The sequence below is a fragment of the Salmo salar genome, chromosome ssa09 (assembly GCF_905237065.1).
Source record: "Salmo salar chromosome ssa09, Ssal_v3.1, whole genome shotgun sequence".
NCBI lineage: Eukaryota > Metazoa > Chordata > Actinopteri > Salmoniformes > Salmonidae > Salmo > Salmo salar.
The window spans coordinates 71,416,678-71,441,828 of NC_059450.1; the positions used below are offsets into that span (position 1 = coordinate 71,416,678).

General features: G+C 38.0%; 1 protein-coding gene across 2 annotated transcripts in view; it reads right to left on the reverse strand.

The window, feature by feature from the left end:
- LOC106611717 (dystrophin-related protein 2) overlaps window positions 1-25,151 on the reverse strand; it is a 237,994-nt gene that overhangs the window by 34,140 nt on the left and 178,703 nt on the right. The gene's annotated exons all lie outside the window — the stretch shown is intronic.

Genomic DNA, 25,151 nt, shown 5'->3' on the forward strand with positions numbered 1-25,151 from the left:
GAACTGGACCTACTGACTGTCTACAGTATCAATAACTAATAGAACTGGACTCACTGACTGTCTACAGTATCAATAACTAATAGAACTGGACCCACTGACTGTCTACAGTATCAATAACTAATAGAACTGGACCTACTGACTGTCTACAGTATCAATAACTAATAGAACTGGACCCACTGACTGTCTACAGTATCAATAACTAATAGAACTGGACCCACTGACTGTCTACAGTATCAATAACTAATAGAACTGGACCCACTGACTGTCTACAGTATCAATAACTAATAGAACTGGACCTACTGACTGTCTACAGTATCAATAACTAATAGAACTGGACCTACTGACTGTCTACAGTATCAATAACTAATAGAACTGGACCTACTGACTGTCTACAGTATCAATAACTAATAGAACTGGACCCACTGACTGTCTACAGTATCAATAACTAATAGAACTGGACCCACTGACTGTCTACAGTATCAATAACTAATAGAACTGGACCCACTGACTGTCTACAGTATCAATAACTAATAGAACTGGACCCACTGACTGTCTACAGTATCAATAACTAATAGAACTGGACCCACTGACTGTCTACAGTATCAATAACTAATAGAACTGGACCCACTGACTGTCTACAGTATCAATAACTAATAGAACTGGACCCACTGACTGTCTACAGTATCAATAACTAATAGAACTGGACCCACTGACTGTCTACAGTATCAATAACTAATAGAACTGGACCTACTGACTGTCTACAGTATCAATAACTAATAGAACTGGACCCACTGACTGTCTACAGTATCAATAACTAATAGAACTGGACCCACTGACTGTCTACAGTATCAATAACTAATAGAACTGGACCCACTGACTGTCTACAGTATCAATAACTAATAGAACTGGACCCACTGACTGTCTACAGTATCAATAACTAATAGAACTGGACCTACTGACTGTCTACAGTATCAATAACTAATAGAACTGGACCTCACTGACTGTCTACAGTATCAATAACTAATAGAACTGGACCCACTGACTGTCTACAGTATCAATAACTAATAGAACTGGACCCACTGACTGTCTACAGTATCAATAACTAATAGAACTGGACCCACTGACTGTCTACAGTATCAATAACTAATAGAACTGGACCCACTGACTGTCTACAGTATCAATAACTAATAGAACTGGACCCACTGACTGTCTACAGTATCAATAACTAATAGAACTGGACCCTACTGACTGTCTACAGTATCAATAACTAATAGAACTGGACCCACTGACTGTCTACAGTATCAATAACTAATAGAACTGGACCCACTGACTGTCTACAGTATCAATAACTAATAGAACTGGACCCACTGACTGTCTACAGTATCAATAACTAATAGAACTGGACCCACTGACTGTCTACAGTATCAATAACTAATAGAACTGGACCCACTGACTGTCTACAGTATCAATAACTAATAGAACTGGACCCACTGACTGTCTACAGTATCAATAACTAATAGAACTGGACCCACTGACTGTCTACAGTATCAATAACTAATAGAACTGGACCCACTGACTGTCTACAGTATCAATAACTAATAGAACTGGACCCACTGACTGTCTACAGTATCAATAACTAATAGAACTGGACCCACTGACTGTCTACAGTATCAATAACTAATAGAACTGGACCCACTGACTGTCTACAGTATCAATAACTAATAGAACTGGACCCACTGACTGTCTACAGTATCAATAACTAATAGAACTGGACCCTACTGACTGTCTACAGTATCAATAACTAATAGAACTGGACCCACTGACTGTCTACAGTATCAATAACTAATAGAACTGGACCCACTGACTGTCTACAGTATCAATAACTAATAGAACTGGACCCACTGACTGTCTACAGTATCAATAACTAATAGAACTGGACCCACTGACTGTCTACAGTATCAATAACTAATAGAACTGGACCTACTGACTGTCTACAGTATCAATAACTAATAGAACTGGACCCACTGACTGTCTACAGTATCAATAACTAATAGAACTGGACCCACTGACTGTCTACAGTATCAATAACTAATAGAACTGGACCCACTGACTGTCTACAGTATCAATAACTAATAGAACTGGACCCACTGACTGTCTACAGTATCAATAACTAATAGAACTGGACCCACTGACTGTCTACAGTATCAATAACTAATAGAACTGGACTCACTGACTGTCTACAGTATCAATAACTAATAGAACTGGACCCACTGACTGTCTACAGTATCAATAACTAATAGAACTGGACCCACTGACTGTCTACAGTATCAATAACTAATAGAACTGGACCCACTGACTGTCTACAGTATCAATAACTAATAGAACTGGACCCACTGACTGTCTACAGTATCAATAACTAATAGAACTGGACCCACTGACTGTCTACAGTATCAATAACTAATAGAACTGGACCCACTGACTGTCTACAGTATCAATAACTAATAGAACTGGACCTACTGACTGTCTACAGTATCAATAACTAATAGAACTGGACCTACTGACTGTCTACAGTATCAATAACTAATAGAACTGGACCCACTGACTGTCTACAGTATCAATAACTAATAGAACTGGACCCACTGACTGTCTACAGTATCAATAACTAATAGAACTGGACCCACTGACTGTCTACAGTATCAATAACTAATAGAACTGGACCCACTGACTGTCTACAGTATCAATAACTAATAGAACTGGACCCACTGACTGTCTACAGTATCAATAACTAATAGAACTGGACCACTGACTGTCTACAGTATCAATAACTAATAGAACTGGACCCACTGACTGTCTACAGTATCAATAACTAATAGAACTGGACCCACTGACTGTCTACAGTATCAATAACTAATAGAACTGGACCCACTGACTGTCTACAGTATCAATAACTAATAGAACTGGACCCACTGACTGTCTACAGTATCAATAACTAATAGAACTGGACCCACTGACTGTCTACAGTATCAATAACTAATAGAACTGGACCCACTGACTGTCTACAGTATCAATAACTAATAGAACTGGACCCACTGACTGTCTACAGTATCAATAACTAATAGAACTGGACCCACTGACTGTCTACAGTATCAATAACTAATAGAACTGGACCCACTGACTGTCTACAGTATCAATAACTAATAGAACTGGACCCACTGACTGTCTACAGTATCAATAACTAATAGAACTGGACCCACTGACTGTCTACAGTATCAATAACTAATAGAACTGGACCCACTGACTGTCTACAGTATCAATAACTAATAGAACTGGACCCACTGACTGTCTACAGTATCAATAACTAATAGAACTGGACCTACTGACTGTCTACAGTATCAATAACTAATAGAACTGGACCCACTGACTGTCTACAGTATCAATAACTAATAGAACTGGACCTACTGACTGTCTACAGTATCAATAACTAATAGAACTGGACCTACTGACTGTCTACAGTATCAATAACTAATAGAACTGGACCCACTGACTGTCTACAGTATCAATAACTAATAGAACTGGACCCACTGACTGTCTACAGTATCAATAACTAATAGAACTGGACTCACTGACTGTCTACAGTATCAATAACTAATAGAACTGGACCCACTGACTGTCTACAGTATCAATAACTAATAGAACTGGACTCACTGACTGTCTACAGTATCAATAACTAATAGAACTGGACCTACTGACTGTCTACAGTATCAATAACTAATAGAACTGGACCCACTGACTGTCTACAGTATCAATAACTAATAGAACTGGACCCACTGACTGTCTACAGTATCAATAACTAATAGAACTGGACCCACTGACTGTCTACAGTATCAATAACTAATAGAACTGGACTCACTGACTGTCTACAGTATCAATAACTAATAGAACTGGACTCACTGACTGTCTACAGTATCAATAACTAATAGAACTGGACCCACTGACTGTCTACAGTATCAATAACTAATAGAACTGGACTCACTGACTGTCTACAGTATCAATAACTAATAGAACTGGACCTACTGACTGTCTACAGTATCAATAACTAATAGAACTGGACCTACTGACTGTCTACAGTATCAATAACTAATAGAACTGGACCCACTGACTGTCTACGGTATCAATAACTAATAGAACTGGACCCACTGACTGTCTACAGTATCAATAACTAATAGAACTGGACCTACTGACTGTCTACAGTATCAATAACTAATAGAACTGGACCCACTGACTGTCTACAGTATCAATAACTAATAGAACTGGACCCACTGACTGTCTACAGTATCAATAACTAATAGAACTGGACCCACTGACTGTCTACAGTATCAATAACTAATAGAACTGGACCCACTGACTGTTTACAGTATCAATAACTAATAGAACTGGACCCACTGACTGTCTACAGTATCAATAACTAATAGAACTGGACCCACTGACTGTCTACAGTATCAATAACTAATAGAACTGGACCACTGACTGTCTACAGTATCAATAACTAATAGAACTGGACCTACTGACTGTCTACAGTATCAATAACTAATAGAACTGGACCCACTGACTGTCTACAGTATCAATAACTAATAGAACTGGACCTACTGACTGTCTACAGTATCAATAACTAATAGAACTGGACCCACTGACTGTCTACAGTATCAATAACTAATAGAACTGGACCCACTGACTGTCTACAGTATCAATAACTAATAGAACTGGACCCACTGACTGTCTACAGTATCAATAACTAATAGAACTGGACCTACTGACTGTCTACAGTATCAATAACTAATAGAACTGGACCCACTGACTGTCTACAGTATCAATAACTAATAGAACTGGACCTACTGACTGTCTACAGTATCAATAACTAATAGAACTGGACCTACTGACTGTCTACAGTATCAATAACTAATAGAACTGGACCCACTGACTGTCTACAGTATCAATAACTAATAGAACTGGACCTACTGACTGTCTACAGTATCAATAACTAATAGAACTGGACCCACTGACTGTCTACAGTATCAATAACTAATAGAACTGGACCTACTGACTGTCTACAGTATCAATAACTAATAGAACTGGACCCACTGACTGTCTACAGTATCAATAACTAATAGAACTGGACCTACTGACTGTCTACAGTATCAATAACTAATAGAACTGGACCCACTGACTGTCTACAGTATCAATAACTAATAGAACTGGACCCACTGACTGTCTACAGTATCAATAACTAATAGAACTGGACCCACTGACTGTCTACAGTATCAATAACTAATAGAACTGGACCCACTGACTGTCTACAGTATCAATAACTAATAGAACTGGACCACTGACTGTCTACAGTATCAATAACTAATAGAACTGGACTCACTGACTGTCTACAGTATCAATAACTAATAGAACTGGACTCACTGACTGTCTACAGTATCAATAACTAATAGAAATGGACCTACTGACTGTCTACAGTATCAATAACTAATAGAACTGGACCTACTGACTGTCTACAGTATCAATAACTAATAGAACTGGACCCACTGACTGTCTACAGTATCAATAACTAATAGAACTGGACTCACTGACTGTCTACAGTATCAATAACTAATAGAACTGGACCTACTGACTGTCTACAGTATCAATAACTAATAGAACTGGACCCACTGACTGTCTACAGTATCAATAACTAATAGAACTGGACCTACTGACTGTCTACAGTATCAATAACTAATAGAACTGGACCCACTGACTGTCTACAGTATCAATAACTAATAGAACTGGACCTACTGACTGTCTACAGTATCAATAACTAATAGAACTGGACCCACTGACTGTCTACAGTATCAATAACTAATAGAACTGGACCCACTGACTGTCTACAGTATCAATAACTAATAGAACTGGACCCACTGACTGTCTACAGTATCAATAACTAATAGAACTGGACCCACTGACTGTCTACAGTATCAATAACTAATAGAACTGGACCTACTGACTGTCTACAGTATCAATAACTAATAGAACTGGACTCACTGACTGTCTACAGTATCAATAACTAATAGAACTGGACCCACTGACTGTCTACAGTATCAATAACTAATAGAACTGGACCCACTGACTGTCTACAGTATCAATAACTAATAGAACTGGACCCACTGACTGTTTACAGTATCAATAACTAATAGAACTGGACCCACTGACTGTCTACAGTATCAATAACTAATAGAACTGGTCCCACTGACTGTCTACAGTATCAATAACTAATAGAACTGGACCTACTGACTGTCTACAGTATCAATAACTAATAGAACTGGACCCACTGACTGTCTACAGTATCAATAACTAATAGAACTGGACCCACTGACTGTCTACAGTATCAATAACTAATAGAACTGGACCTACTGACTGTCTACAGTATCAATAACTAATAGAACTGGACCCACTGACTGTCTACAGTATCAATAACTAATAGAACTGGACCCACTGACTGTCTACAGTATCAATAACTAATAGAACTGGACCCACTGACTGTCTACAGTATCAATAACTAATAGAACTGGACCTACTGACTGTCTACAGTATCAATAACTAATAGAACTGGACCCACTGACTGTCTACAGTATCAATAACTAATAGAACTGGACCTACTGAATGTCTACAGTATCAATAACTAATAGAACTGGACCCACTGACTGTCTACAGTATCAATAACTAATAGAACTGGACTCACTGACTGTCTACAGTATCAATAACTAATAGAACTGGACCTACTGACTGTCTACAGTATCAATAACTAATAGAACTGGACCCACTGACTGTCTACAGTATCAATAACTAATAGAACTGGACCTACTGACTGTCTACAGTATCAATAACTAATAGAACTGGACCCACTGACTGTCTACAGTATCAATAACTAATAGAACTGGACCCACTGACTGTCTACAGTATCAATAACTAATAGAACTGGACCCACTGACTGTCTACAGTATCAATAACTAATAGAACTGGACCTACTGACTGTCTACAGTATCAATAACTAATAGAACTGGACCTACTGACTGTCTACAGTATCAATAACTAATAGAACTGGACCTACTGACTGTCTACAGTATCAATAACTAATAGAACTGGACCTACTGACTGTCTACAGTATCAATAACTAATAGAACTGGACCCACTGACTGTCTACAGTATCAATAACTAATAGAACTGGACCTACTGATGGTCTACAGTATCAATAACTAATAGAACTGGACCCACTGACTGTCTACAGTATCAATAACTAATAGAACTGGACCCACTGACTGTCTACAGTATCAATAACTAATAGAACTGGACCTACTGACTGTCTACAGTATCAATAACTAATAGAACTGGACCCACTGACTGTCTACAGTATCAATAACTAATAGAACTGGACCCACTGACTGTCTACAGTATCAATAACTAATAGAACTGGACCCACTGACTGTCTACAGTATCAATAACTAATAGAACTGGACCTACTGACTGTCTACAGTATCAATAACTAATAGAACTGGACCCACTGACTGTCTACAGTATCAATAACTAATAGAACTGGACCCACTGACTGTCTACAGTATCAATAACTAATAGAACTGGACCTACTGACTGTCTACAGTATCAATAACTAATAGAACTGGACCCACTGACTGTCTACAGTATCAATAACTAATAGAACTGGACCCACTGACTGTCTACAGTATCAATAACTAATAGAACTGGACTCACTGACTGTCTACAGTATCAATAACTAATAGAACTGGACCTACTGACTGTCTACAGTATCAATAACTAATAGAACTGGACTCACTGACTGTCTACAGTATCAATAACTAATAGAACTGGACCTACTGACTGTCTACAGTATCAATAACTAATAGAACTGGACCTACTGACTGTCTACAGTATCAATAACTAATAGAACTGGACCCACTGACTGTCTACAGTATCAATAACTAATAGAACTGGACCTACTGACTGTCTACAGTATCAATAACTAATAGAACTGGACTCACTGACTGTCTACAGTATCAATAACTAATAGAACTGGACCTACTGACTGTCTACAGTATCAATAACTAATAGAACTGGACTCACTGACTGTCTACAGTATCAATAACTAATGGAACTGGACCTACTGACTGTCTACAGTATCAATAACTAATAGAACTGGACCCACTGACTGTCTACAGTATCAATAACTAATAGAACTGGACTCACTGACTGTCTACAGTATCAATAACTAATAGAACTGGACCCACTGACTGTCTACAGTATCAATAACTAATAGAACTGGACTCACTGACTGTCTACAGTATCAATAACTAATAGAACTGGACTCACTGACTGTCTACAGTATCAATAACTAATAGAACTGGACCCACTGACTGTCTACAGTATCAATAACTAATAGAAATGGACCCACTGACTGTCTACAGTATCAATAACTAATAGAACTGGACCTACTGACTGTCTACAGTATCAATAACTAATAGAACTGGACCCACTGACTGTCTACAGTATCAATAACTAATAGAACTGGACTCACTGACTGTCTACAGTATCAATAACTAATAGAACTGGACCTACTGACTGTCTACAGTATCAATAACTAATAGAACTGGACCTACTGACTGTCTACAGTATCAATAACTAATAGAACTGGACCTACTGACTGTCTACAGTATCAATAACTAATAGAACTGGACCTACTGACTGTCTACGGTATCAATAACTAATAGAACTGGACCTACTGACTGTCTACAGTATCAATAACTAATAGAACTGGACCCACTGACTGTCTACAGTATCAATAACTAATAGAACTGGACCCACTGACTGTCTACAGTATCAATAACTAATAGAACTGGACCCACTGACTGTCTACAGTATCAATAACTAATAGAACTGGACCCACTGACTGTCTACAGTATCAATAACTAATAGAACTGGACCCACTGACTGTCTACAGTATCAATAACTAATAGAACTGGACCCACTGACTGTCTACAGTATCAATAACTAATAGAACTGGACCCACTGACTGTCTACAGTATCAATAACTAATAGAACTGGACCCACTGACTGTCTACAGTATCAATAACTAATAGAACTGGACCCACTGACTGTTTACAGTATCAATAACTAATAGAACTGGACCCACTGACTGTCTACAGTATCAATAACTAATAGAACTGGACCCACTGACTGTCTACAGTATCAATAACTAATAGAACTGGACCTACTGACTGTCTACAGTATCAATAACTAATAGAACTGGACCCACTGACTGTCTACAGTATCAATAACTAATAGAACTGGACCCACTGACTGTCTACAGTATCAATAACTAATAGAACTGGACCCACTGACTGTCTACAGTATCAATAACTAATAGAACTGGACCCACTGACTGTCTACAGTATCAATAACTAATAGAACTGGACCCACTGACTGTCTACAGTATCAATAACTAATAGAACTGGACCCACTGACTGTCTACAGTATCAATAACTAATAGAACTGGACCCACTGACTGTCTACAGTATCAATAACTAATAGAACTGGACCCACTGACTGTCTACAGTATCAATAACTAATAGAACTGGACCTACTGACTGTCTACAGTATCAATAACTAATAGAACTGGACCCACTGACTGTCTACAGTATCAATAACTAATAGAACTGGACCTACTGACTGTCTACAGTATCAATAACTAATAGAACTGGACTCACTGACTGTCTACAGTATCAATAACTAATAGAACTGGACCTACTGACTGTCTACAGTATCAATAACTAATAGAACTGGACTCACTGACTGTCTACAGTATCAATAACTAATGGAACTGGACCTACTGACTGTCTACAGTATCAATAACTAATAGAACTGGACCCACTGACTGTCTACAGTATCAATAACTAATAGAACTGGACTCACTGACTGTCTACAGTATCAATAACTAATAGAACTGGACTCACTGACTGTCTACAGTATCAATAACTAATAGAACTGGACTCACTGACTGTCTACAGTATCAATAACTAATAGAACTGGACTCACTGACTGTCTACAGTATCAATAACTAATAGAACTGGACTCACTGACTGTCTACAGTATCAATAACTAATAGAACTGGACTCACTGACTGTCTACAGTATCAATAACTAATAGAAATGGACCTACTGACTGTCTACAGTATCAATAACTAATAGAACTGGACCTACTGACTGTCTACAGTATCAATAACTAATAGAACTGGACCCACTGACTGTCTACAGTATCAATAACTAATAGAACTGGACTCACTGACTGTCTACAGTATCAATAACTCATAGAACTGGACCTACTGACTGTCTACAGTATCAATAACTAATAGAACTGGACCTACTGACTGTCTACAGTATCAATAACTAATAGAACTGGACCTACTGACTGTCTACAGTATCAATAACTAATAGAACTGGACCTACTGACTGTCTACAGTATCAATAACTAATAGAACTGGACCTACTGACTGTCTACAGTATCAATAACTAATAGAACTGGACCCACTGACTGTCTACAGTATCAATAACTAATAGAACTGGACCCACTGACTGTCTACAGTATCAATAACTAATAGAACTGGACCCACTGACTGTCTACAGTATCAATAACTAATAGAACTGGACCCACTGACTGTCTACAGTATCAATAACTAATAGAACTGGACCTACTGACTGTCTACAGTATCAATAACTAATAGAACTGGACTCACTGACTGTCTACAGTATCAATAACTAATAGAACTGGACCCACTGACTGTCTACAGTATCAATAACTAATAGAACTGGACCCACTGACTGTCTACAGTATCAATAACTAATAGAACTGGACCCACTGACTGTTTACAGTATCAATAACTAATAGAACTGGACCCACTGACTGTCTACAGTATCAATAACTAATAGAACTGGTCCCACTGACTGTCTACAGTATCAATAACTAATAGAACTGGACCTACTGACTGTCTACAGTATCAATAACTAATAGAACTGGACTCACTGACTGTCTACAGTATCAATAACTAATAGAAGTGGACCCACTGACTGTCTACAGTATCAATAACTAATAGAACTGGACCTACTGACTGTCTACAGTATCAATAACTAATAGAACTGGACTCACTGACTGTCTACAGTATCAATAACTAATAGAACTGGACCCACTGACTGTCTACAGTATCAATAACTAATAGAACTGGACCCACTGACTGTCTACAGTATCAATAACTAATAGAACTGGACCTACTGACTGTCTACAGTATCAATAACTAATAGAACTGGACCCACTGACTGTCTACAGTATCAATAACTAATAGAACTGGACCTACTGAATGTCTACAGTATCAATAACTAATAGAACTGGACCCACTGACTGTCTACAGTATCAATAACTAATAGAACTGGACTCACTGACTGTCTACAGTATCAATAACTAATAGAACTGGACCCACTGACTGTCTACAGTATCAATAACTAATAGAACTGGACCCACTGACTGTCTACAGTATCAATAACTAATAGAACTGGACCTACTGACTGTCTACAGTATCAATAACTAATAGAACTGGACCTACTGACTGTCTACAGTATCAATAACTAATAGAACTGGACCCACTGACTGTCTACAGTATCAATAACTAATAGAACTGGACCCACTGACTGTCTACAGTATCAATAACTAATAGAACTGGACCTACTGACTGTCTACAGTATCAATAACTAATAGAACTGGACCTACTGACTGTCTACAGTATCAATAACTAATAGAACTGGACCCACTGACTGTCTACAGTATCAATAACTAATAGAACTGGACCTACTGACTGTCTACAGTATCAATAACTAATAGAACTGGACCTACTGACTGTCTACAGTATCAATAACTAATAGAACTGGACCCACTGACTGTCTACAGTATCAATAACTAATAGAACTGGACCTACTGATGGTCTACAGTATCAATAACTAATAGAACTGGACCCACTGACTGTCTACAGTATCAATAACTAATAGAACTGGACCTACTGACTGTCTACAGTATCAATAACTAATAGAACTGGACCTACTGACTGTCTACAGTATCAATAACTAATAGAACTGGACCCACTGACTGTCTACAGTATCAATAACTAATAGAAGTGGACCCACTGACTGTCTACAGTATCAATAACTAATAGAACTGGACTCACTGACTGTCTACAGTATCAATAACTAATAGAACTGGACCTACTGACTGTCTACAGTATCAATAACTAATAGAACTGGACCTACTGACTGTCTACAGTATCAATAACTAATAGAACTGGACCCACTGACTGTCTACAGTATCAATAACTAATAGAACTGGACCCACTGACTGTCTACAGTATCAATAACTAATAGAACTGGACCCACTGACTGTCTACAGTATCAATAACTAATAGAACTGGACCCACTGACTGTCTACAGTATCAATAACTAATAGAACTGGACCCACTGACTGTCTACAGTATCAATAACTAATAGAACTGGACCTACTGACTGTCTACAGTATCAATAACTAATAGAACTGGACCCACTGACTGTCTACAGTATCAATAACTAATAGAACTGGACCCACTGACTGTCTACAGTATCAATAACTAATAGAACTGGACCCACTGACTGTCTACAGTATCAATAACTAATAGAACTGGACCCACTGACTGTCTACAGTATCAATAACTAATAGAACTGGACCTACTGACTGTCTACAGTATCAATAACTAATAGAACTGGACCTCACTGACTGTCTACAGTATCAATAACTAATAGAACTGGACCTACTGACTGTCTACAGTATCAATAACTAATAGAACTGGACCCACTGACTGTCTACAGTATCAATAACTAATGGAACTGGACCTACTGACTGTCTACAGTATCAATAACTAATAGAACTGGACCCACTGACTGTCTACAGTATCAATAACTAATAGAACTGGACCCACTGACTGTCTACAGTATCAATAACTAATAGAACTGGACCCACTGACTGTCTACAGTATCAATAACTAATAGAACTGGACCCACTGACTGTCTACAGTATCAATAACTAATAGAACTGGACCCACTGACTGTCTACAGTATCAATAACTAATAGAACTGGACCTACTGACTGTCTACAGTATCAATAACTAATAGAACTGGACCCACTGACTGTCTACAGTATCAATAACTAATAGAACTGGACTCACTGACTGTCTACAGTATCAATAACTAATAGAACTGGACTCACTGACTGTCTACAGTATCAATAACTAATAGAAATGGACCTACTGACTGTCTACAGTATCAATAACTAATAGAACTGGACCTACTGACTGTCTACAGTATCAATAACTAATAGAACTGGACCCACTGACTGTCTACAGTATCAATAACTAATAGAACTGGACCCACTGACTGTCTACAGTATCAATAACTAATAGAACTGGACCTACTGACTGTCTACAGTATCAATAACTAATAGAACTGGACCTACTGACTGTCTACAGTATCAATAACTAATAGAACTGGACCTACTGACTGTCTACAGTATCAATAACTAATAGAACTGGACCTACTGACTGTCTACAGTATCAATAACTAATAGAACTGGACCTACTGACTGTCTACAGTATCAATAACTAATAGAACTGGACCCACTGACTGTCTACAGTATCAATAACTAATAGAACTGGACCCACTGACTGTCTACAGTATCAATAACTAATAGAACTGGACCCACTGACTGTCTACAGTATCAATAACTAATAGAACTGGACCCACTGACTGTCTACAGTATCAATAACTAATAGAACTGGACCTACTGACTGTCTACAGTATCAATAACTAATAGAACTGGACCCACTGACTGTCTACAGTATCAATAACTAATAGAACTGGACCCACTGACTGTCTACAGTATCAATAACTAATAGAACTGGACCCACTGACTGTCTACAGTATCAATAACTAATAGAACTGGACCCACTGACTGTTTACAGTATCAATAACTAATAGAACTGGACCCACTGACTGTCTACAGTATCAATAACTAATAGAACTGGACCCACTGACTGTCTACAGTATCAATAACTAATAGAACTGGACCTACTGACTGTCTACAGTATCAATAACTAATAGAACTGGACCTACTGACTGTCTACGGTATCAATAACTAATAGAACTGGACCCACTGACTGTCTACAGTATCAATAACTAATAGAACTGGACCTACTGACTGTCTACAGTATCAATAACTAATAGAACTGGACCCACTGACTGTCTACAGTATCAATAACTAATAGAACTGGACCCACTGACTGTCTACAGTATCAATAACTAATAGAACTGGACTCACTGACTGTCTACAGTATCAATAACTAATAGAACTGGACCTACTGACTGTCTACAGTATCAATAACTAATAGAACTGGACTCACTGACTGTCTACAGTATCAATAACTAATAGAACTGGACCTACTGACTGTCTACAGTATCAATAACTAATAGAACTGGACCCACTGACTGTCTACAGTATCAATAACTAATAGAACTGGACCCACTGACTGTCTACAGTATCAATAACTAATAGAACTGGACCTACTGACTGTCTACAGTATCAATAACTAATAGAACTGGACTCACTGACTGTCTACAGTATCAATAACTAATAGAACTGGACCTACTGACTGTCTACAGTATCAATAACTAATAGAACTGGACTCACTGACTGTCTACAGTATCAATAACTAATGGAACTGGACCTACTGACTGTCTACAGTATCAATAACTAATAGAACTGGACCCACTGACTGTCTACAGTATCAATAACTAATAGAACTGGACCCACTGACTGTCTACAGTATCAATAACTAATAGAACTGGACTCACTGACTGTCTACAGTATCAATAACTAATAGAACTGGACCCACTGACTGTCTACAGTATCAATAACTAATAGAACTGGACTCACTGACTGTCTACAGTATCAATAACTAATAGAACTGGACTCACTGACTGTCTACAGTATCAATAACTAATAGAACTGGACTCACTGACTGTCTACAGTATCAATAACTAATAGAAATGGACCTACTGACTGTCTACAGTATCAATAACTAATAGAACTGGACCTACTGACTGTCTACAGTATCAATAACTAATAGAACTGGACCCACTGACTGTCTACAGTATCAATAACTAATAGAACTGGACTCACTGACTGTCTACAGTATCAATAACTCATAGAACTGGACCTACTGACTGTCTACAGTATCAATAACTAATAGAACTGGACCTACTGACTGTCTACAGTATCAATAACTAATAGAACTGGACCTACTGACTGTCTACAGTATCAATAACTAATAGAACTGGACCTACTGACTGTCTACAGTATCAATAACTAATAGAACTGGACCCACTGACTGTCTACAGTATCAATAACTAATAGAACTGGACCCACTGACTGTCTACAGTATCAATAACTAATAGAACTGGACCCACTGACTGTCTACAGTATCAATAACTAATAGAACTGGACCCACTGACTGTCTACAGTATCAATAACTAATAGAACTGGACCCACTGACTGTCTACAGTATCAATAACTAATAGAACTGGACTCACTGACTGTCTACAGTATCAATAACTAATAGAACTGGACCCACTGACTGTCTACAGTATCAATAACTAATAGAACTGGACCCACTGACTGTCTACAGTATCAATAACTAATAGAACTGGACCCACTGACTGTCTACAGTATCAATAACTAATAGAACTGGACCCACTGACTGTCTACAGTATCAATAACTAATAGAACTGGACCTACTGACTGTCTACAGTATCAATAACTAATAGAACTGGACTCACTGACTGTCTACAGTATCAATAACTAATAGAACTGGACCCACTGACTGTCTACAGTATCAATAACTAATAGAACTGGACCTACTGACTGTCTACAGTATCAATAACTAATAGAACTGGACTCACTGACTGTCTACAGTATCAATAACTAATAGAACTGGACCCACTGACTGTCTACAGTATCAATAACTAATAGAACTGGACTCACTGACTGTCTACAGTATCAATAACTAATAGAACTGGACCTACTGACTGTCTACAGTATCAATAACTAATAGAACTGGACCCACTGACTGTCTACAGTATCAATAACTAATAGAACTGGACCCACTGAATGTCTACAGTATCAATAACTAATAGAACTGGACCCACTGACTGTCTACAGTATCAATAACTAATAGAACTGGACCCACTGACTGTCTACAGTATCAATAACTAATAGAACTGGACCTACTGACTGTCTACAGTATCAATAACTAATAGAACTGGACCCACTGACTGTCTACAGTATCAATAACTAATAGAACTGGACCCACTGACTGTCTACAGTATCAATAACTAATAGAACTGGACCTACTGACTGTCTACAGTATCAATAACTAATAGAACTGGACCCACTGACTGTCTACGGTATCAATAACTAATAGAACTGGACCTACTGACTGTCTACAGTATCAATAACTAATAGAACTGGACCTACTGACTGTCTACAGTATCAATAACTAATAGAACTGGACCCACTGACTGTCTACAGTATCAATAACTAATAGAACTGGACCCACTGACTGTCTACAGTATCAATAACTAATAGAACTGGACCCACTGACTGTCTACAGTATCAATAACTAATAGAACTGGACCCACTGACTGTCTACAGTATCAATAACTAATAGAACTGGACCTACTGACTGTCTACGGTATCAATAACTAATAGAACTGGACCTACTGACTGTCTACAGTATCAATAACTAATAGAACTGGACCCACTGACTGTCTACAGTATCAATAACTAATAGAACTGGACCCACTGACTGTCTACAGTATCAATAACTAATAGAACTGGACCCACTGACTGTCTACAGTATCAATAACTAATAGAACTGGACCCACTGACTGTCTACAGTATCAATAACTAATAGAACTGGACCCACTGACTGTCTACAGTATCAATAACTAATAGAACTGGACCCACTGACTGTCTACAGTATCAATAACTAATAGAACTGGACCCACTGACTGTCTACAGTATCAATAACTAATAGAACTGGACCTACTGACTGTCTACAGTATCAATAACTAATAGAACTGGACCTACTGACTGTCTACAGTATCAATAACTAATAGAACTGGACCCACTGACTGTCTACAGTATCAATAACTAATAGAACTGGACCCACTGACTGTCTACAGTATCAATAACTAATAGAACTGGACCCACTGACTGTCTACAGTATCAATAACTAATAGAACTGGACTCACTGACTGTCTACAGTATCAATAACTAATAGAACTGGACCTACTGACTGTCTACAGTATCAATAACTAATAGAACTGGACCTACTGACTGTCTACAGTATCAATAACTAATAGAACTGGACCCACTGACTGTCTACAGTATCAATAACTAATAGAACTGGACCTACTGACTGTCTACAGTATCAATAACTAATAGAACTGGACCCACTGACTGTCTACAGTATCAATAACTAATAGAACTGGAACTACTGACTGTCTACAGTATCAATAACTAATAGAACTGGACCTACTGACTGTCTACAGTATCAATAACTAATAGAACTGGACCCACTGACTGTCTACAGTATCAATAACTAATAGAACTGGACTCACTGACTGTCTACAGTATCAATAACTAATAGAACTGGACCTACTGACTGTCTACAGTATCAATAACTAATAGAACTGGACCTACTGACTGTCTACAGTATAAATAACTAATAGAACTGGACCTACTGACTGTCTACAGTATCAATAACTAATAGAACTGGACCCACTGACTGTCTACAGTATCAATAACTAATAGAACTGGACTCACTGACTGTCTACAGTATCAATAACTAATAGAACTGGACCTACTGACTGTCTACAGTATCAATAACTAATAGAACGGGACCTACTGACTGTCTACAGTATCAATAACTAATAGAACTGGACCCACTGACTGTCTACAGTATCAATAACTAATAGAACTGGACCTACTGACTGTCTACAGTATCAATAACTAATAGAACTGGACCCACTGACTGTCTACAGTATCAATAACTAATAGAACTGGACCCACTGACTGTCTACAGTATCAATAACTAATAGAACTGGACCTACTGACTGTCTACAGTATCAATAACTAATAGAACTGGACCTACTGACTGTCTACAGTATCAATAACTAATAGAACTGGACCCACTGACTGTCTACAGTATCAATAACTAATAGAACTGGACCTACTGACTGTCTACAGTATCAATAACTAATAGAACTGGACTCACTGACTGTCTACAGTATCAATAACTAATAGAACTGGACCTACTGACTGTCTACAGTATCAATAACTAATAGAACTGGACTCACTGACTGTCTACAGTATCAATAACTAATGGAACTGGACCTACTGACTGTCTACAGTATCAATAACTAATAGAACTGGACCCACTGACTGTCTACAGTATCAATAACTAATAGAACTGGACCCACTGACTGTCTACAGTATCAATAACTAATAGAACTGGACCCACTGACTGTCTACAGTATCAATAACTAATAGAACTGGACCTACTGACTGTCTACAGTATCAATAACTAATAGAACTGGACCCACTGACTGTCTACAGTATCAATAACTAATAGAACTGGACCCACTGACTGTCTACAGTATCAATAACTAATAGAAATGGACCTACTGACTGTCTACAGTATCAATAACTAATAGAACTGGACCTACTGACTGTCTACAGTATCAATAACTAATAGAACTGGACCCACTGACTGTCTACAGTATCAATAACTAATAGAACTGGACTCACTGACTGTCTACAGTATCAATAACTAATAGAACTGGACCTACTGACTGTCTACAGTATCAATAACTAATAGAACTGGACCTACTGACTGTCTACAGTATCAATAACTAATAGAACTGGACCTACTGACTGTCTACAGTATCAATAACTAATAGAACTGGACCTACTGACTGTCTACAGTATCAATAACTAATAGAACTGGACCCACTGACTGTCTACAGTATCAATAACTAATAGAACTGGACCCACTGACTGTCTACAGTATCAATAACTAATAGAACTGGACCCACTGACTGTCTACAGTATCAATAACTAATAGAACTGGACCCACTGACTGTCTACAGTATCAATAACTAATAGAACTGGACCCACTGACTGTCTACAGTATCAATAACTAATAGAACTGGACTCACTGACTGTCTACAGTATCAATAACTAATAGAACTGGACCCACTGACTGTCTACAGTATCAATAACTAATAGAACTGGACCCACTGACTGTCTACAGTATCAATAACTAATAGAACTGGACCCACTGACTGTCTACAGTATCAATAACTAATAGAACTGGACCCACTGACTGTCTACAGTATCAATAACTAATAGAACTGGACCTACTGACTGTCTACAGTATCAATAACTAATAGAACTGGACCCACTGACTGTCTACAGTATCAATAACTAATAGAACTGGACCCACTGACTGTCTACAGTATCAATAACTAATAGAACTGGACCCACTGACTGTCTACAGTATCAATAACTAATAGAAATGGACCTACTGACTGTCTACAGTATCAATAACTAATAGAACTGGACCTACTGACTGTCTACAGTATCAATAACTAATAGAACTGGACCCACTGACTGTCTACAGTATCAATAACTAATAGAACTGGACCTCACTGACTGTCTACAGTATCAATAACTAATAGAACTGGACCTACTGACTGTCTACGGTATCAATAACTAATAGAACTGGACCTACTGACTGTCTACAGTATCAATAACTAATAGAACTGGACCCACTGACTGTCTACAGTATCAATAACTAATAGAACTGGACCTACTGACTGTCTACAGTATCAATAACTAATAGAACTGGACCCACTGACTGTCTACAGTATCAATAACTAATAGAACTGGACCCACTGACTGTCTACAGTATCAATAACTAATAGAACTGGACCCACTGACTGTCTACAGTATCAATAACTAATAGAACTGGACCCACTGACTGTCTACAGTATCAATAACTAATAGAACTGGACCCACTGACTGTCTACAGTATCAATAACTAATAGAACTGGACCCACTGACTGTCTACAGTATCAATAACTAATAGAACTGGACCCACTGACTGTCTACAGTATCAATAACTAATAGAACTGGACCCACTGACTGTCTACAGTATCAATAACTAATAGAACTGGACCTACTGACTGTCTACAGTATCAATAACTAATAGAACTGGACCCACTGACTGTCTACAGTATCAATAACTAATAGAACTGGACCTACTGACTGTCTACAGTATCAATAACTAATAGAACTGGACCTACTGACTGTCTACAGTATCAATAACTAATAGAACTGGACCTACTGACTGTCTACAGTATCAATAACTAATAGAACTGGACCTACTGACTGTCTACAGTATCAATAACTAATAGAACTGGACCTACTGACTGTCTACAGTATCAATAACTAATAGAACTGGACCTACTGACTGTCTACAGTATCAATAACTAATAGAACTGGACCCACTGACTGTCTACAGTATCAATAACTAATAGAACTGGACCTACTGATGGTCTACAGTATCAATAACTAATAGAACTGGACCCACTGACTGTCTACAGTATCAATAACTAATAGAACTGGACCTACTGACTGTCTACAGTATCAATAACTAATAGAACTGGACCCACTGACTGTCTACAGTATCAATAACTAATAGAACTGGACCCACTGACTGTCTACAGTATCAATAACTAATAGAAGTGGACCCACTGACTGTCTACAGTATCAATAACTAATAGAACTGGACCCACTGACTGTCTACAGTATCAATAACTAATAGAACTGGACCTACTGACTGTCTACAGTATCAATAACTAATAGAACTGGACCCACTGACTGTCTACAGTATCAATAACTAATAGAACTGGACCTACTGACTGTCTACAGTATCAATAACTAATAGAACTGGACCCACTGACTGTCTACAGTATCAATAACTAATAGAACTGGACCCACTGACTGTCTACAGTATCAATAACTAATAGAACTGGACCCACTGACTGTCTACAGTATCAATAACTAATAGAACTGGACTCACTGACTGTCTACAGTATCAATAACTAATAGAACTGGACCTACTGACTGTCTACAGTATCAATAACTAATAGAACTGGACCCACTGACTGTCTACAGTATCAATAACTAATAGAACTGGACCCACTGACTGTCTACAGTATCAATAACTAATAGAACTGGACCCACTGACTGTCTACAGTATCAATAACTAATAGAACTGGACCCACTGACTGTCTACAGTATCAATAACTAATAGAACTGGACCCACTGACTGTCTACAGTATCAATAACTAATAGAACTGGACTCACTGACTGTCTACAGTATCAATAACTAATAGAACTGGACCTACTGACTGTCTACAGTATCAATAACTAATAGAACTGGACCCACTGACTGTCTACAGTATCAATAACTAATAGAACTGGACCCACTGACTGTCTACAGTATCAATAACTAATAGAACTGGACCCACTGACTGTCTACAGTATCAATAACTAATAGAACTGGACCCACTGACTGTCTACAGTATCAATAACTAATAGAACTGGACCCACTGACTGTCTACAGTATCAATAACTAATAGAACTGGACCCACTGACTGTCTACAGTATCAATAACTAATAGAACTGGACCTCACTGACTGTCTACAGTATCAATAACTAATAGAACTGGACCCACTGACTGTCTACAGTATCAATAACTAATAGAACTGGACCCACTGACTGTCTACAGTATCAATAACTAATAGAACTGGACCCACTGACTGTCTACAGTATCAATAACTAATAGAACTGGACCCACTGACTGTCTACAGTATCAATAACTAATAGAACTGGACCCACTGACTGTCTACAGTATCAATAACTAATAGAACTGGACCTACTGACTGTCTACAGTATCAATAACTAATAGAACTGGACCCACTGACTGTCTACAGTATCAATAACTAATAGAAGTGGACCCACTGACTGTCTACAGTATCAATAACTAATAGAACTGGACCCACTGACTGTCTACAGTATCAATAACTAATAGAACTGGACCCACTGACTGTCTACAGTATCAATAACTAATAGAACTGGACCCACTGACTGTCTACAGTATCAATAACTAATAGAACTGGACCCACTGACTGTCTACAGTATCAATAACTAATAGAACTGGACCCACTGACTGTCTACAGTATCAATAACTAATAGAACTGGACCCACTGACTGTCTACAGTATCAATAACTAATAGAACTGGACCCACTGACTGTCTACAGTATCAATAACTAATAGAACTGGACCCACTGACTGTCTACAGTATCAATAACTAATAGAACTGGACCCACTGACTGTCTACAGTATCAATAACTAATAGAACTGGACCCACTGACTGTCTACAGTATCAATAACTAATAGAACTGGACCCACTGACTGTCTACAGTATCAATAACTAATAGAACTGGACCCACTGACTGTCTACAGTATCAATAACTAATAGAACTGGACCTACTGACTGTCTACAGTATCAATAACTAATAGAACTGGACCCACTGACTGTCTACAGTATCAATAACTAATAGAACTGGACCCACTGACTGTCTACAGTATCAATAACTAATAGAACTGGACCCACTGACTGTCTACAGTATCAATAACTAATAGAACTGGACCCACTGACTGTCTACAGTATCAATAACTAATAGAACTGGACCCACTGACTGTCTACAGTATCAATAACTAATAGAACTGGACCCACTGACTGTCTACAGTATCAATAACTAATAGAACTGGACCCACTGACTGTCTACAGTATCAATAACTAATAGAACTGGACCCACTGACTGTCTACAGTATCAATAACTAATAGAACTGGACCCACTGACTGTCTACAGTATCAATAACTAATAGAACTGGACCCACTGACTGTCTACAGTATCAATAACTAATAGAACTGGACCCACTGACTGTCTACAGTATCAATAACTAATAGAACTGGACCCACTGACTGTCTACAGTATCAATAACTAATAGAACTGGACCCACTGACTGTCTACAGTATCAATAACTAATAGAACTGGACCCACTGACTGTCTACAGTATCAATAACTAATAGAACTGGACCCACTGACTGTCTACAGTATCAATAACTAATAGAACTGGACTCACTGACTGTCTACAGTATCAATAACTAATAGAACTGGACCCACTGACTGTCTACAGTATCAATAACTAATAGAACTGGACCACTGACTGTCTACAGTATCAATAACTAATAGAACTGGACCCACTGACTGTCTACAGTATCAATAACTAATAGAACTGGACCCACTGACTGTCTACAGTATCAATAACTAATAGAACTGGACCCACTGACTGTCTACAGTATCAATAACTAATAGAACTGGACCTACTGACTGTCTACAGTATCAATAACTAATAGAACTGGACCCACTGACTGTCTACAGTATCAATAACTAATAGAACTGGACCCACTGACTGTCTACAGTATCAATAACTAATAGAACTGGACCCACTGACTGTCTACAGTATCAATAACTAATAGAACTGGACTCACTGACTGTCTACAGTATCAATAACTAATAGAACTGGACCTACTGACTGTCTACAGTATCAATAACTAATAGAACTGGACCCACTGACTGTCTACAGTATCAATAACTAATAGAACTGGACCCACTGACTGTCTACAGTATCAATAACTAATAGAACTGGACCTACTGACTGTCTACAGTATCAATAACTAATAGAACTGGACCCACTGACTGTCTACAGTATCAATAACTAATAGAACTGGACCTACTGACTGTCTACAGTATCAATAACTAATAGAACTGGACCCACTGACTGTCTACAGTATCAATAACTAATAGAACTGGACCCACTGACTGTCTACAGTATCAATAACTAATAGAACTGGACCCACTGACTGTCTACAGTATCAATAACTAATAGAACTGGACCTACTGACTGTCTACAGTATCAATAACTAATAGAACTGGACCCACTGACTGTCTACAGTATAAATAACTAATAGAACTGGACCCACTGACTGTCTACAGTATCAATAACTAATAGAACTGGACCCACTGACTGTCTACAGTATCAATAACTAATAGAACTGGACCCACTGACTGTCTACAGTATCAATAACTAATAGAACTGGACCCACTGACTGTCTACAGTATCAATAACTAATAGAACTGGACCCACTGACTGTCTACAGTATCAATAACTAATAGAACTGGACCCACTGACTGTCTACAGTATCAATAACTAATAGAACTGGACCTACTGACTGTCTACAGTATCAATAACTAATAGAACTGGACCTACTGACTGTCTACAGTATCAATAACTAATAGAACTGGACCTACTGACTGTCTACAGTATAAATAACTAATAGAACTGGACCTACTGACTGTCTACAGTATCAATAACTAATAGAACTGGACCCACTGACTGTCTACAGTATCAATAACTAATAGAACTGGACCCACTGACTGTCTACAGTATCAATAACTAATAGAACTGGACCCACTGACTGTCTACAGTATCAATAACTAATAGAACTGGACTCACTGACTGTCTACAGTATCAATAACTAATAGAACTGGACCCACTGACTGTCTACAGTATCAATAACTAATAGAACTGGACCTACTGACTGTCTACAGTATCAATAACTAATAGAACTGGACCCACTGACTGTCTACAGTATCAATAACTAATAGAACTGGACCTACTGACTGTCTACAGTATCAATAACTAATAGAACTGGACCCACTGA